General features: G+C 39.9%; 1 protein-coding gene across 1 annotated transcript in view; it reads left to right on the forward strand.

Annotated features, from left to right (window-relative positions):
* Positions 1 to 14,643, forward strand: part of TRABD2B (TraB domain containing 2B) — a 256,399-nt gene that overhangs the window by 219,521 nt on the left and 22,235 nt on the right. The gene's annotated exons all lie outside the window — the stretch shown is intronic.

Consider the following 14,643-nt stretch of genomic DNA (forward strand, 5'->3'; position numbering starts at 1 on the left):
AGGGGAGCTTGCTCAATGAACTGTCCTGAAGCTTTTGCTAAGGTTCCTCGGTTTTCAGCTGCTTTGCAGCCCATCAGTATTAGGAGATTTGTATCTCATGCTCTATGAAATAATAGTAAACATAGAAAGCCTTGCAGACTTAAAAAAAAAAAAAAAAAAAAAAAAAAAAAAAGGATCAGAGCTAGTTCTTTATTTCTCAGCCAGATTTTGGAGTTCTTCCTTCCAGAGGGAAGCTGATTTTTTTATCCTCTTTCTACTTCCAGCCAACTCTTCTCACTTTTACGTCATCAGCATGAGATTAAAATTCTGGCCCATAGACACCAGAGATAAAGCTGATGCAAACTGTGCTGACATCAACAGCTTCCATCAATGCCAGTAGCTGCTACAGCAAGGTCATCATTAACATGAGATTGTTAATGATCATCTCCTGTATTTGATTGTGAGGAATCAGTAGAAAATGAAGGTTATGCTCATATAATAACTAAAGTCAATATAAGAAGACTGGCTTTCTTGAGGACTGCTCATGGGTTTCTTAGCCTTCCCAACTTGCTTGCAGTAGGCATCTGGCTAGTTCCAGATGACAAATCGTTTGAGATGAAGTCCCCTCCTGTCTGAAGAAATTGGTCGAGTCAGACAATGTCATTTAACCCTTTGGAAAATGGCACCATCCCCTCTACAACATTCTGTCAAAACAGGGAGATCACGTCCGTTTTCTGTTTGTGTATTCAGCCTGTGGATTGATGGCCTTGGTCCCAAGTGATATCGATCTGGGCTGAAGTGCAGCTGTACTTTGTAACAGCTCAAGGGGCACAAAGGCATCAAGTGGTATTGTGTGGTTTGAAAGATGTCGTTTATCTAAGGAAGTTTGTGGTCTGTTTGCTGTCATTCTGTCTGTGCTGTGCCGACTTCCCTTACCTTCGCTATCACATTATCAGGCAGAGACCTCACACATTAGGCCACATAGCTTTTCCTCTTCCAGAGCTGACTGCTCATCTTTCAGCTACGAGGTCTGTGCATTGTGCTGCAATCAGTAGAGCTACTTGATTCAACATGAGTGTAATTACTAGTAATTTTGCTTGATGAGTTCCTTTAAAAAAAAAAAAGGAACAGGACAAAAGAAAGTGTCAATGAAATGAGCCACTGACTTTCACTCAAAATTCTTTCAAGAACATTGTCTTAGAAGAAAAAGTTTTGGAAAACAGTTTTCTACTGATATTTTCCATCTTTCATAAGTGATCAGGTGTTTATAGTGCAAGCCTCACAGTCCATGTGGGGTTAGACATTCTCCAAAACAATGCTGTGACCAGTGACAGCCATGTGACACCTTGTGGATCTTGGGGCAAACATTGAAATTTACTTATTTTTTTCTGAATTGCCCCCACAAGTAGAGGGTCACTCTTACATGCGTATTAGAGGAAATCTTGTGCCATTTCTTATCGACTTCAGTGCAAAATAGTCTCGCTTTTAACAACTTGTGCTATCTGAGCCAAGCTGAGTGAGTTTATGTTGGCCATGATCCAGCTTTGGATCAGAAATCTCTGTGGAACCGTGTTGAAGGGTCATAGCAAGAAGGATGTGTGTCAGATGCTCTTCCTATTTAAGTGCTAGGAGTAGGAGCGGGAACACCAAAAACATAAGTTCTTACAATAGATCTAGTAAATCAAGAACAGTGCATATATGAAGCTCCTGTCACAGGGAATAACTTGAAGTCAGAACATATTTTCCATGTCATAATCATTCAATCATTTTTATTAGAAGTCAAAGTAAATTCCCCTGTAATCTGTAAAGTACGTAAAGAGTTTAATTCATAGAGTAAATAATGTGTTGGGAATGTGTTACCCAGCTCCAGATCAGATATGCTTCAGAGAAGCTTTCAAGTTTTAAAAAATTTCCATAAGCTAAACTGATCTCCAGAACCTTTGAAGGGCTCACCCTTCTCTGGAGCTCGTGCTCCATACAAGTCAATGTCGTCCCAATATGTTTCCCATTTCCTGGGAATTAAACAGCTATGTTTGATGACTCAGGACTCCCTAGCAAAGCAGTTCTAATCACTTACTCTGTCTGAGGCAGCCTCTGGTGTCTCAGAGGACGTGTCTTCTCATGCATGTGACAATGATTCATGATTTCAGAGCAAAGGATCAACTCTGTTATATTTTTTTTTTCCTTCCCACAATCTAAATTAATAAAACAAATTTCTATTAATGGGTGTTGAAAGACTTTGGCATTCCACCTACACTCCCAAATGCTCTGCATTCCAGGGAGAATGAAAAATGGACCTGTGAATAGAAACAGGAGGGAGGAAACGCAGATCAGATGTAGTATATACATATAGACATAATGGGTGTCAACTGATACAATGGAAGGACATCCTGAATGAAGACAATTTCTTGTGCTGCTACAACATTGCAATTTTAGAGTTAATGCATGCAAAGACTGGGGTTGTGGGGAGTGTCTGACAGGAAATGGATGATCTTTCTGGGCCTCAGCCTTGATTTCTCATTCAGGATGGTTACATGCAGTTGTGACTGTGTAAAACGGATCCTTTGCCACTGTGACAGCCCTCTGAGACTCCAGCTTATCAGGGGAGCCAGTGGGAGTACTTATAGAACTGTGACTATTGTGAACCTGGCAGTGCCCATCTGTCTGCCACATCTGTTTATATCAGCTTAAATTAACCTACAATTAGCCTACATTTATGCCTAGTGTGGCCGTGAGTCCTACTGACTTCAGCAAGAAAACAGTTGGTCCCACAGTTCTGCTGACTTCAGCAGCTGGTACCACAGGGCATCGGTGTTGATGTGAGAAGTGGGATTGCAGTATTTCCCAATGGGGGAATCAGACCAGCTTGCATCTGTGTGAGTACCATTCTGTGCTGGTCCCAGCCAATGAGACCTAATTTGGTGCTCTCGTTTGTGGGTGAGTACAGTGAATCTTCTCCATTGACTCCCATGAAATATATCAAGTCAAGATTTCCCAACTAACCTGCAGCAACTCAGCTGCGAGTTAGAAGAGTCCATGTGCTTTGACATCTAGATTCAAACCTTGTGGAACACAAGGTTTGAATCTGTTTCACGTTTTCAGATAACTCTTGCAAAAATAAAAGCAGACACAGAAATGCCTCTGTCGAGACTGCACATCCCTGTTTATGTTTGAACAGACGATATGAATCTGAAGTCTCCAGTAATCGAAGTTAACGTTTGCAGAGATGAGCCCCTTGTTGTGCTTGAAGAGAGTGCAGCACTTTGAAACAAGGTGAAGCAGGAATAAATCAGGATGAAAAATGCAGAGCATTAACTACGTGAAATCCCTGCTGGAAAGACATGGCTGTTCCAATGTTTTCCATAGAGAGTGCTTGGGAGTTGCATACCAGCCTATTTGTGGAAAGCAAAACAGTTCCCTTGTGTCATTGATATGAAATGCTTCCCAGATAAACACTTCCCCCTTCCATTGAGGAAAAATGATACAGCCTGTCCAGAGCTCCATCACAAGGGACTACGCTGGGCTGCCGTTCAGCCTCTGTAATGGTTTCTGCTGGTGTGGAGCTTTGCTAAATGCTGTAGTTTGTACAAGTGCCAGCATCATTAAGTACAGGCCAAGTTACAGAGTGAAACTGAGGTGATCTTCAAGAGCTTGATAATGTTACGTGCCCCTATCCTTGTGTCTCTGTGCTTTTTATACTCTAAGCATCACTTGAGCTAAACGGGGTCTTGAATACTTCTGTGGTATTGTCTCCTCATGATTTCTGAAGGGCAAAGAAAGCACTGCAAGCTGAAGGGCTTAAGTATAACTTAGTCTGCCCCACTTTGGGCATGCATGGAGTTTTGTTACACGTCCCTTCCTACAGCAGCAGCACCCCATTTCATTAGGAGCTGTGGTTGTTCCACTCATTAACAGTCAATAGATGCAGTGGATCCACATACTGTTTTTTTGCAACCACTGTGTCAAAGCAAACCTTGCTTTGCATTTCTGATGAGGCAGTCAGCTTTCTGCCCCCAGAGGCATGTGATTCCTTGCTTATGTTAAATGAGTGTTTTGTGTGTATATCAAACATGCATGAAGATTATGGGTTTTGGCCACAAGTGAAATGGGAAGTGCAACTTCTATTGACATTTAGCAGGCATAGATGTTTTAAATCCCCAAGGCAACTTTGGAAACATCCTCCTAAAGCAGAAAGGATGTAGACTTGAACCAAAACAGAATTAACAGGTTAATGTGTTTATTTGTTTTACAAATGAAGACACGAATTTACATCAGTTTCTATGTGTTTAAATATTTATAAAATAACAAGAATTGCTGAATTGTCAACAATTCCCACTCTAATCAGTGAAAGAAGGCAAATGATGTGCACAGGCAATCAAAACTCCTTTAGGTGAGATCATGGAGTGGGAGACATTTTGGTTTTTTTTCAGTGAGAAGAGGCTTGAGTTTTGTCTAGTCTGGAGAAAAGAAAACTGTGAGGCTACCTTATTGCTCTTTGTAATTTTCTGGTAAGGAGAATGGAAGGACGAGCTGGTTTCTTCTCTGACCAATACTAGGAAGCATGGGAATGGCACAAAGCTGCACCAGAGGAGGTTCAAACTGGACATGAGGAAAAATTTCTACACCACAGCACTGGTCAAATACTATTGATAGGCTTCCTAACAAGAGTGTTAGTGCCCTGTACCTGTCAGTGTTCAAAAGGCATTTGGATAACGCTTTTAATTCTGTGCTTTAATGTTTGGTTGAGACCGTTGGACTTGGTGATCTTTGAAAATCTCTTCCAACTGAACTGTTCTATTATATTCATTTTCTTCTTTCAGCACTGAGGTGCCTTGTCACATCCTTCTCCCTTTACTTCCCTTACCCTTTCAAGAAACCCCCTGATGAAATCTAGGAGTCCTGTCATTAGACCTAATCATTGGATTTCAGTATCTAAGAAAGGGCTGAGCTCATACCTTTCTTCAGAAGGTCTTTCTCCTTCCTGCATATTTTCATACAAATAAGGGCATCGCTACTGTGATATCTGCGCTGCATTATCTACTGTGATATCTATGCAGTTGTAACAGGATGTTTCTGTTACAGCTGGCTGTCAGATCCTTACTGGAGAAGGGAGGACACAGAGGGACAGACAGACTTGTATGTGGGGTATTATCTTTTGGGTAGGAAGCTCATTTAAAAAGAGCATTGCTGGAGTAGCCCATACTTCAATTCAGCATAATTTCTCCATCTCAGAGATCCCGGTGGGGCAGCCCAGAGGCTTTGTTCTCATTGCAGAGAGATGAGTCACATGAATCATCTGCGGTTTTAATTAAAACATTGTATGTGGGTAATATTTCAACAACACAGGGAGGCAGTTTTGCAGCCTGGCCCACACATCCCCTGGTAGCACAGGTTCTCTTAAACCCTGCTGAATTTCTTCTCGCTATCATAATTTGAGGTGGGTAGTTTATTCCCATGGTAGGGTGGAATCCAGGGGTGAAAAAGGTTTCTAATTCCCTGAAGAAAACTGTGACAGCATGGCTGTTTAGTGTAATTTAAATGGCTAACCACCAAACCTCTGGGCAATCCCTGCCCTACTGAGATTTGGTGGGCTGTGCTTGGACCTGCTGAGGACCTCAGATTTCCTATGGGACCCATTTGGTGAAGATTTCATCCCCAACCTGTTCTGCAAATTCATCACCTACAGGGGAAGGTGATCTGAGATAGGTAGGACTCCTCTATGGAATAGAGAGGGGAAAAAAATGAAGTCCCTTACATAAGAACTAGCAAATAATAATGCTCAGTGCAGGGATAGGAAGGCAGAAGAAAAAGCTGAAGTTGAGCCCTTCTTTCTCCAGACCCTTTGAAAATGAAGTGTGTGTTCTGTGTCCTAGAGATGAGCTGATCCCATGAGGTGTGAAGGAAGGGGCAGTCTTCATGTACAGATAAGATTGCTCACATGAATAAGATTTTCTTTTTAAATGTAGTAACTTTAAATTACCAAACCTTTTACAGAATAGAAGGTTATGAGAACAGATTTTGAATAAAAAGCCCTGTGCTAGCAAAGAAATATCAACCATCCTATAACTGGGCTGGATTACTGCACCAGCGTGAGAGAATTTCTAGTTTGGTTGCTCTGAAAATTCTAGGCTTTCTATAGCAAAAAGAGGCTGTTAGGTCTCCTGGAATCCAAGCCAAATGCCAGGCATAGTTTTGATGAGTCTCTGACATCTGACATGCTTTTCAGGGACTATGCAGTGCTACAAGCACTGGACTGTGATGTACTCTCAAACTGACACTTAGATAAAGCATTTCCTGCAAACAAATAAATGAACACAGGCTAAGAAAACTCACACGCACATACAATGGAGGGAGGAGGCTTCCTAAGTGACACACTGCTCTGGGACAATAGAACAAATGGTTCTCATTTTCCTGGTGTCTGATTTACTGCCACGTTGTGGAGTTCTCTTCACAGAAGGAGAGCTGGGTTTGATCACGGGCATTGTATACATTTGTGTGTGTGTGAAGTATTGAGGTAGAAGTTGGATTTACTCAACCTTATGGCAAGAGCCAGTTGCCATTCAGCAATCCCAATGCACCCCCAGTGAAGCTTTCAGCTCCTGACAATGTTCAGTCTAATTTCTTGATTTTGTTGTTTTTTTTAATTGATAAATTAAATCTGGAGAGATTATAGGAAGAGTCCCTGAGGATGCTTAAGTGTGAGCACCCCTACAGTGAGGTGGCCAGGAGCCTCTCACACCAGAACTGGTGTTGAAGAGAGGTGTTCAACATTTTTCTTGTTCTAAGAGGAGCAAGGCCATCATGATTGTACCTAGCTGGTGTGCTTTGTCTAAATTCATCAAAAATCAGTCTCCCTTGTAGTCTCAGATGCTTCTTAGATATTCAAACTGTTTTTTAGTCTTATAGATATCAATTATCAACAAGACAAAATGAATAAAGTTTCTCCTTTTCTTCCAGAAGGCTTCAACAGCAAAATGCATGTTTCATTAACTAAAAGTTTTAATGAAGAATGGATGTATCAGGTAGAAATAAGTATTTGATACAAGCAGTTTCATTGCTTAATGTAGAGTGGGAATTCAAGAGAAACCAGGATAATATATAGAGAGACTTTATGTGAAGTCAGTTAACGTTAGATTTGATAAAACAACATTAGATATTAAAGCAAGTGGATTTTGGAGGAAGAGTTCTTTTGCCTTCGTTGTGTTTCAAGGGTTCTGTCCATTACTGTGCAGGCTGAAGTGTCTGAGTAGGATTTATGACAACAGTTTAGTTCTTTTCTCGGAAGCACACAGGTTTTGTGATAAAAATAGTGCAGATGGGCTATAACTGCATTTTGGAGAAAGGCACGCTGGTTTGTGTTCCTTTTTTAGCTTAGCAGCCATTAATGGATAAGCAGATCTGGTGTTTTACAACATCAGCTACAGAGAGGAAAAGTGGACTCAGGGTATAACAGATGTCGGCTCTCATACAGGCGTGATCTTCTTAGGGCTGTTTGGTTCCACACTTCTGCCGACTGTTGAAGTGGTTCATGTCTCTCTTCTGGAAGTAGCAGCTGCTTATATGTCTATATTACCTATCAACTTGCAAATGTAAGAGTTTATACTGAACAAGACACTTAATGAAGACAAGTTGCCATACTTGTACGGATCTGTGATCCATGCGTTATGTCTGTCTTATCTCTTGCTGGAGTCCAACTTCACCACCATTGGGGGGGAAGGAAATAAAGGAAGTAGCACCAGGCATACAATGAATAGTCTACCCCTATTTTAAGTCTAAAGTACGTGAAAATGCACCAAGCTACGTATTTAGTACCTTGCTCAGTTGATGTTTGTGCTGAGAACATATTTTTAAGATGTGATGAAAAATATGTATTCCTGCAGATGTTGTTCTGTTCAGAGGATCCAGCAAGAGAAAGGAAAGCTGTTCCGAAAGGACAAAATCTGGAAGCAGAATGCAGTTTGGGTAACAATCAAGGCACAAATGGTCATTATATATTAGTAGTAATTTTATCAAGGAATCAGTAGAATTTAGCAGTTAGTTTTGAGGTGTTTTGTTTGTTTGTCAGTCCTCTAAATCTCATAACTTGTCTAGATTACAACTGGATTTTTTTTATTTTTATTTATTTATTTGTTTATTGCCTCAGAAGAGGTCAGAAGTGGTTTGGGAATAATAGCTTTTTATCTGAGCTACCAAACCTGCCTTTAGCCATGGCCGTAGAGCTCAGTGTCCCAAAAGCTGACCTTGACTGGATAGGAGCATACACCCGTAGACATCAGCAGCTCCATTGACTTAAAACAGAAGCAGAAAGGAGATGAGTTTTGGAGAATGCTTCTAGTTTGGTTACAGCAGGTGGAGGAAAAAGAAGGATGCTTTCTAGCCCTTGTCTTGTTTTTTGGGTCTCTGGAGTCTGAGTTCATGATGGCTGAGATGAGTTATCTAGTTTCTCAGACTCTGTCCAAACCAAACTGCTCTAGAATGAGAATTGGCCCAAAACCAAAGTCCAAAACAAACCCACAAAAATCACAATTACACCTTAGGAAACTCACTGTTGCATACTGAGGTGAACTAGATAAGAATGTTATGCTTTGCAAAACATATTGAATGATGGAAATTAATTTCCAGCACCTGAAAAATCTACTGTGTATAATTAATATGACATCACCTCAAGCTAGTATTGAAAGATCTGAAATTTTTATAAAAAGGAAGCAGAGATTACATTGCCCAGTTGTAAGTCCACCATTCTTCTTTATTAAAATAATACATGTGTGCTTATTAAAAAGTTAGGTTAAAAAGGAAGAGTAATATATTTACTCTTGTTAATAATGGTCTTCAGAGAGAAAAAAAAAATAGAGAAGAATAAAGCATGGAATAAAGCTTGAAAATACTCCAGGTTAATAAAATAGCTAGCATAAAATGTTCTTTTGTAGTGTAATTGTGTCGCTTTAGATTCACCAGAAAACTTATGTATTATTAATGAATTTGGGTGGAAGTCAGGATTTCCTTTCCAGAGGAATAATAATGTTTTGGGCAGAAGCAAATGCTGAAATATAATGTTTCAGCGTTTGCTTCTGCCCAAAATGGAGGAGAAGAAGCAGAAATATTGTAAATTCTTTGCAAATTCAGCATGCAAAAATTCATTAGAAGATTGAACATTTCAGTTAATATGAAGTGACGGCTCTTGTAATGGTACATGGACATGCAGAAGTTGTAATTTGAATGCCTGGCCCTTTTTGTCCTCTGTGAAGACTTTATAATATACCAGATGACCCACGACAGCTGTAATGTTGTGTGATCCCACGCTGAGCTGGGATGCTTGAGTAGGAGCGAGACTGCCTTGAGCTATGGGATAGGTATTCTATCCAAGGAGCTGTAAGTACAGCTTCCATGAAGCAGTGAGACACTAAAGGCAGCAGTATTGTGAATATCGGGTATAGGCTGTGCAATCTAGGCATAAACAGCTTTACACTGAACAGGTATTGTAGTATCAGGACAGTGAAGATTTGGAGTATAACGTTTGAGATGAGACTTTGATCTCTTGCCTAAAGAGCCGAGGAGGATATTTATTACTGTGGGAGATCGGAGCAGATCTAGAGTCAGCCCATTCCTCCTCTGTAGGCACAGCCCATCTTCTGAGGCTGGAGTGTGCTGCTTTTACACTAAAGAAGTGTGAACAAAGGATTATTTAGTTCAGGAACTGAACCACAAAGTCAAGAAGGGGGAAATAAGTTCAGAGCAAACTAAAAAGGAATATTTTGAGGACATCTTTGAAGCCAGTGGTTGGGTTTTGTTGGCTTTTGTCATTTTTATTTATTAGTTGGATTTTTCTTTATAATCGAGATCAATTTTTAAACAAAAAAGGCCACTTTGTAACATTTAAGTCTTTGAAAACAGAAGACTCGAAAAAAATAGTCAAAAGCTTTTTTCAGAAAGTGCTGAAATTAAACATTTTTACTTTTGTGAAATTAAAAAAACATTTGGGAACATGGAAATGGCATGTTAAGGACATTTCAGAGCTCTTATTTTCTCTGCAAATTCAAACACTCAGATTGCAAAAAGCTTGTATTTCTTCTACGCCCCAGTTCAGCTCCACTTTTAATGAAATGGAATAGCAAGACTTCTGCACGGATCTTTCATTTTGTAGTTTCTCAAACTAGGAAAGAAAACATTAAAATCCATGGGAATATCTTGACCTCATAAGCTTTTCACTTTGTTTATGCAGAGTTGAGGATTTGCATTTTTATGTTTGTACAGAGAACCAAATTCCCTCTCAAACTAAGGTCACAGTCCTTGACAAGCAGTGGTTCTTCCCAGACCTACACTCTGATGTGGCCTTTGAGTCCAGAGGTACCATCCAAATTTTCAGCGGACTGTAATCTAATTGAATTACTTAACCTAATTTAACTGATTGTGAGTTGTAGTAGGATGGTGCAAAAATGAAAATAACTTTGTTTCCAAATTCTATTAAGGAGTGGGAATGCTTTAGTGGTAGTATACAGGCCTAAGGCAAGAGCGTGCTATATAAAATAATCTATTTATGCTAATCAGAGCTTTTTCCTCAGGTGAATGAGCAGCCAGGGATTCAGCAGGTACTCTATTCTGCTGCCTCTTGAGCCCAAATTCATCCTAAGCAATTTATGGTGCTTATCTAAAGCAGCTCTGATAAGTTACAACTGTGTAGTCCCTAAAGGAGAGGGACACGTGTCTCATGAGAACATGTGCTAATATATTTAGGGTAAATGGACAGACTGGGTTTTCATCTTTTTCTCTCTGACTTTAAGGGAAACGTACAGTGATTCCATACTGTGTAATTTTCCTGAACACCTGATAAGGTACGAGAAGAATTTAGTCCTCAGATCACTTCTTTGGAGCTACTCTCCTTTGCAATAAAAATAATGTTCATGCTTTCAGTGTGAAGGAGATGAAGGTGAGTAAATAAGCTTGGGAGGGGGTGACAAATTCCTGTGTTGACAGACTCTCAAACTGGAATTTATACGAATGTGTCTATAATAAAATGTTCTTAACTTAGTGTCTGGCTGCAGTCCTGGTGCGTCCTCAGAACAGTGGCATGAGGATAAAGCAGCAGCATCACACATTCCTTGCATTTTAAGAGATTCTGTGCATGTTTGAGGGAACAAAGATGTTAACAAAAAAGTAGCTGAAAAACAGATTCAAGAATTAACTGTGTGGAAAATGTGTATGGGCAGCAACGTGCTTCAGAAGCATTATCTTATAGAACAGGTTCCCTGTTACTGAGCAGCAGTGTTTGTTGGCTGTAAGAGGATGTTACAATCTCTCTCATGAGCTACAGCAAGGGCAAATTCCTTGCCCTGCTGAAGACTTTGATGTTGATGTGAAGTAGGACTCGCCCTGAATCTCGCTAGTGGTGTCATCCTGACGGGGTGAGTGAGCAGAACTGTGTTAGCAGGGTCTGCTCTACCTGATGCTCCTGAGACATTAATGGGTGTTGCAAATATGTTCATCAGTGAGGACAAGGTGTGATGTTAGCGTGAGAGCTCTGATACGCTCTGTGGAAGAGGTGTTCAAGTCTGGAGATGGTCACAGCCCTCTGAGCTGCAGAAACTGGGAGGCTTTGGGAGAGGGCAGGAGCAGTGCTTTGTCTTGGGCAGGGAAAAGGGCACATCTGGACTCCCAGGTGGCTTAGGGTTGGGTGAAAGTGGATTCTTAGCAATTATAAGCCTGGGGATTGTAAAAATAAGCTAGTACAGAACATTATGATGTTAATTTTGTTTTCTTGACCAGATTCCTTCTGTTAAGCATAGCAAATCCTGATGATGAGACAAATTTCTATTATCAATGCCAACACAAAGGCACTGGAAACCACAAAACAGAGGAATGCTGAGGCAGTCTAACAGAGCATACAACTCTGCCTAAACTACTTGCATGTTTTGTTTTGTTCTTTTAATTCTTGAAAAGAATTAGAAAAGGATGGCAAATCCACCAGAAGAGAAACAAAAACCACAGGGATCTTTGTCTGTGGATTAAGCACTTTCAAGAATGAGTAAGAATAAATGTTTTCCTGTTTTCACTGTTTTCTGTATCTTAGGGTAAAGAAACTGAGTTACTTGCTGAAGCATTCTAATTTTCTTATTTGGACTTCATGATTTTAGAGAACCTATTTGACAGAATTGTGCATCCCAGGGGAAGAAATTAAGGTCAGAAATGAGAGAAACCCACCTAAGGGCCTTGAAATACTTTGAATTTCTAGAAGAAAATCCCATGAGGGAATTGTACACTTAAAAATGGGTGGAACCTCTCAGCCTGGAGTTGTATCAGGCTACTCATGAAAAATCTCTGAGGTCTTTGTGTGGAGCAAGATATTTGGGTGGTACTTTCTTACAGTTTTTTGAGAAAAGGCAGTGTGGCCTCACGAAGTGAAAACTAGTTCTGCTTTTCTCCAGCTTTAAAAATTACTCTGTATCTTGGAAAGCTGTCTCAGCAGTAGTGAAAGAGTGAAAAATAGTGTATTATATCCCCATGGTTTCATGCAGTGCAGCTGTGCTAACAGTGCATTGAGAAGGAGAGGCATGAAGTAGTCCATGAAATGATCAGTGAATCTAATGGTAAAGCTTTATGCAGTGAAGAGACTGATGGCTCAAGTATCCTATTGCAAATAACAAAGGAGAGAGAAAGAAGGGGGTGGTCTTTTTTTAGGGGAAAATATCTAGAATGTAAATACATTTTAATGAATTTAGTGGGAAAATTATCATCTGATAGGATGCTTTTAATTAAAATATCTTTAAATGTTCTTACGGTATATTTAGATTAAATATGCATATTCTGTTGGATTGGAAGTTTTGTTTCTGGTTAAATGTCTGTAGGTTGATAATCAGATTGGGGGAAACCGTGTCTCTAGATGTTATTAAGTCAATTAAAAAAATTATTTTTTGTAGTCTAGAAGTTGATGACTGGCTTTCGGTTGTTCTTACTATGTTTTTTAGACCTTTTAATTTTTTTCTATACTTTATGATTATATTTTCATCTATTAGGAAGAGATGTTGAGTCTACAGGTGTTTATACAAGGGATATTTCACTCTTCTCATGTCCAGTATTCTAGAGCTTCAAGGTAGTTGAAAACAGAAGTGAGCATGCATCAGCATACAATCTTCAATAGTCTTTCTTAGGTCTCATGGTAATCAGCAGTAGTACAGGAATAATGGAACAATTATTGACCAAATGCAATGCACAGTTGCTGCAAGGGATCTATTACCTGTGTGTCAGCTCTAAAGAACAAGTGGTTAGTTTACAACCCTCTTTGGGTTACAACGTTTTAACATTTCTTCAGTGTTTATTTATTCTCTTCCCGAAGAATGTTCTGGAATATTGAGTTTACAACCTGTGGCTCATGTGATGGTAGTGGAAACAATTAAGCCAGAAGCTTTCAAAGCCACCACTGGGATTTTGATGCCCAAAGTCATTAATTTTAATAAGAAGTGAGCTGCCAGTCCTCTTACGAGGTTTCTAAAATCTCAACCCATAAAAACACCTCTCCACTGATTCCAGTTTACTAGGAGTTCAGAGCAAGATAAACATGTGTAACAAAATAGTAGGTGTTAAATGGTGGAAAGTATGTGTTCAGATGTCTCTAAAAACTTTCAAGGAATGGAGTGGTGGCCCCGGTGCTTTGGTGGCAGATGTGGCCTGACGTGGTGGCTGCTCCGTCTGTCAGCATCTCAGGGAATTGCAGATGGGATCTCACTGCTGACTGATCTGAACATGAGGTAGAGTTCTGATGAGAACAACGAAGTCAATGGAAACAAATCTTGGCAGTAGGTCAGTTTCAGCCACGATGCTCGCACTGCTTGTCAACTTTGGTTTCTTGCATCTGCTCCATGCTGTTGCCTTCTTAACATGTTTCTGCATGCCACTACCTTTGTGTCTGCTGCGACCTGAAGGATCTATCCATTGCAAATCTGTGAGAGCCTTTCCTTCTGCATGACTCTGGAGATGACATTGTTTCAGCCTTGGGTGGAGTGATTGTGATCTGTGTCTCTCAGTCTAAGAATCTGCAAAAAAAGGAGAAAAAATATTGCCATTACTTTTGGCTACTATTGACAAAATTACTGCAGTGTCTGCCAGTGAGTCTCACTCACAGTAGCAGCAATTAATGCTCAGTAGCTATTGGAAGGACCTGTAGGTGATGCAATAGAAATAGATTTGATGATTCTGAGTGTCACTGTCATGGACTTAAAAAAGTACACACACAAAAAAAAAAAGCAAAAATAAAAAGGCTGCCATTAGTAGTAGATGTGACTTTTTTTGGAACTAAGTGTTCCTTAAATTAAACATGTGTTTTCACTTGCAGTACATTTTGTACATTGTCATCAATGAAGTTTAGGATTTCTTATTACTTTTTCATTAAAATATCTTACTGGTTTCACTCAGGAGGAAAACTTTTCACGTGGCTTTAATTGTTTCTGTCATAAAAGTCGTAGCATCCATGTAATGGAAATAGTTTTGTAGACCACAGCTTCATACTGCCTATTATTTCTCTTCCATTTTCTCTACGTGCAACTCACTGGGCCATCCCAGAGACAGAAAAAGTTCCTCTCTCACAATTAAGACCAAACAGAAACTTCTACTGAAGTTAGAAAAAAAATCACTTTGTGTCTGTACTGCTTTATTAGATTTTTGTCTCAGATATCT

The sequence above is a fragment of the Cyrtonyx montezumae genome, unplaced genomic scaffold, assembly GCF_038088225.1.
Source record: "Cyrtonyx montezumae isolate F1298 unplaced genomic scaffold, pur_monq_1.0 scaffold_1, whole genome shotgun sequence".
NCBI lineage: Eukaryota > Metazoa > Chordata > Aves > Galliformes > Odontophoridae > Cyrtonyx > Cyrtonyx montezumae.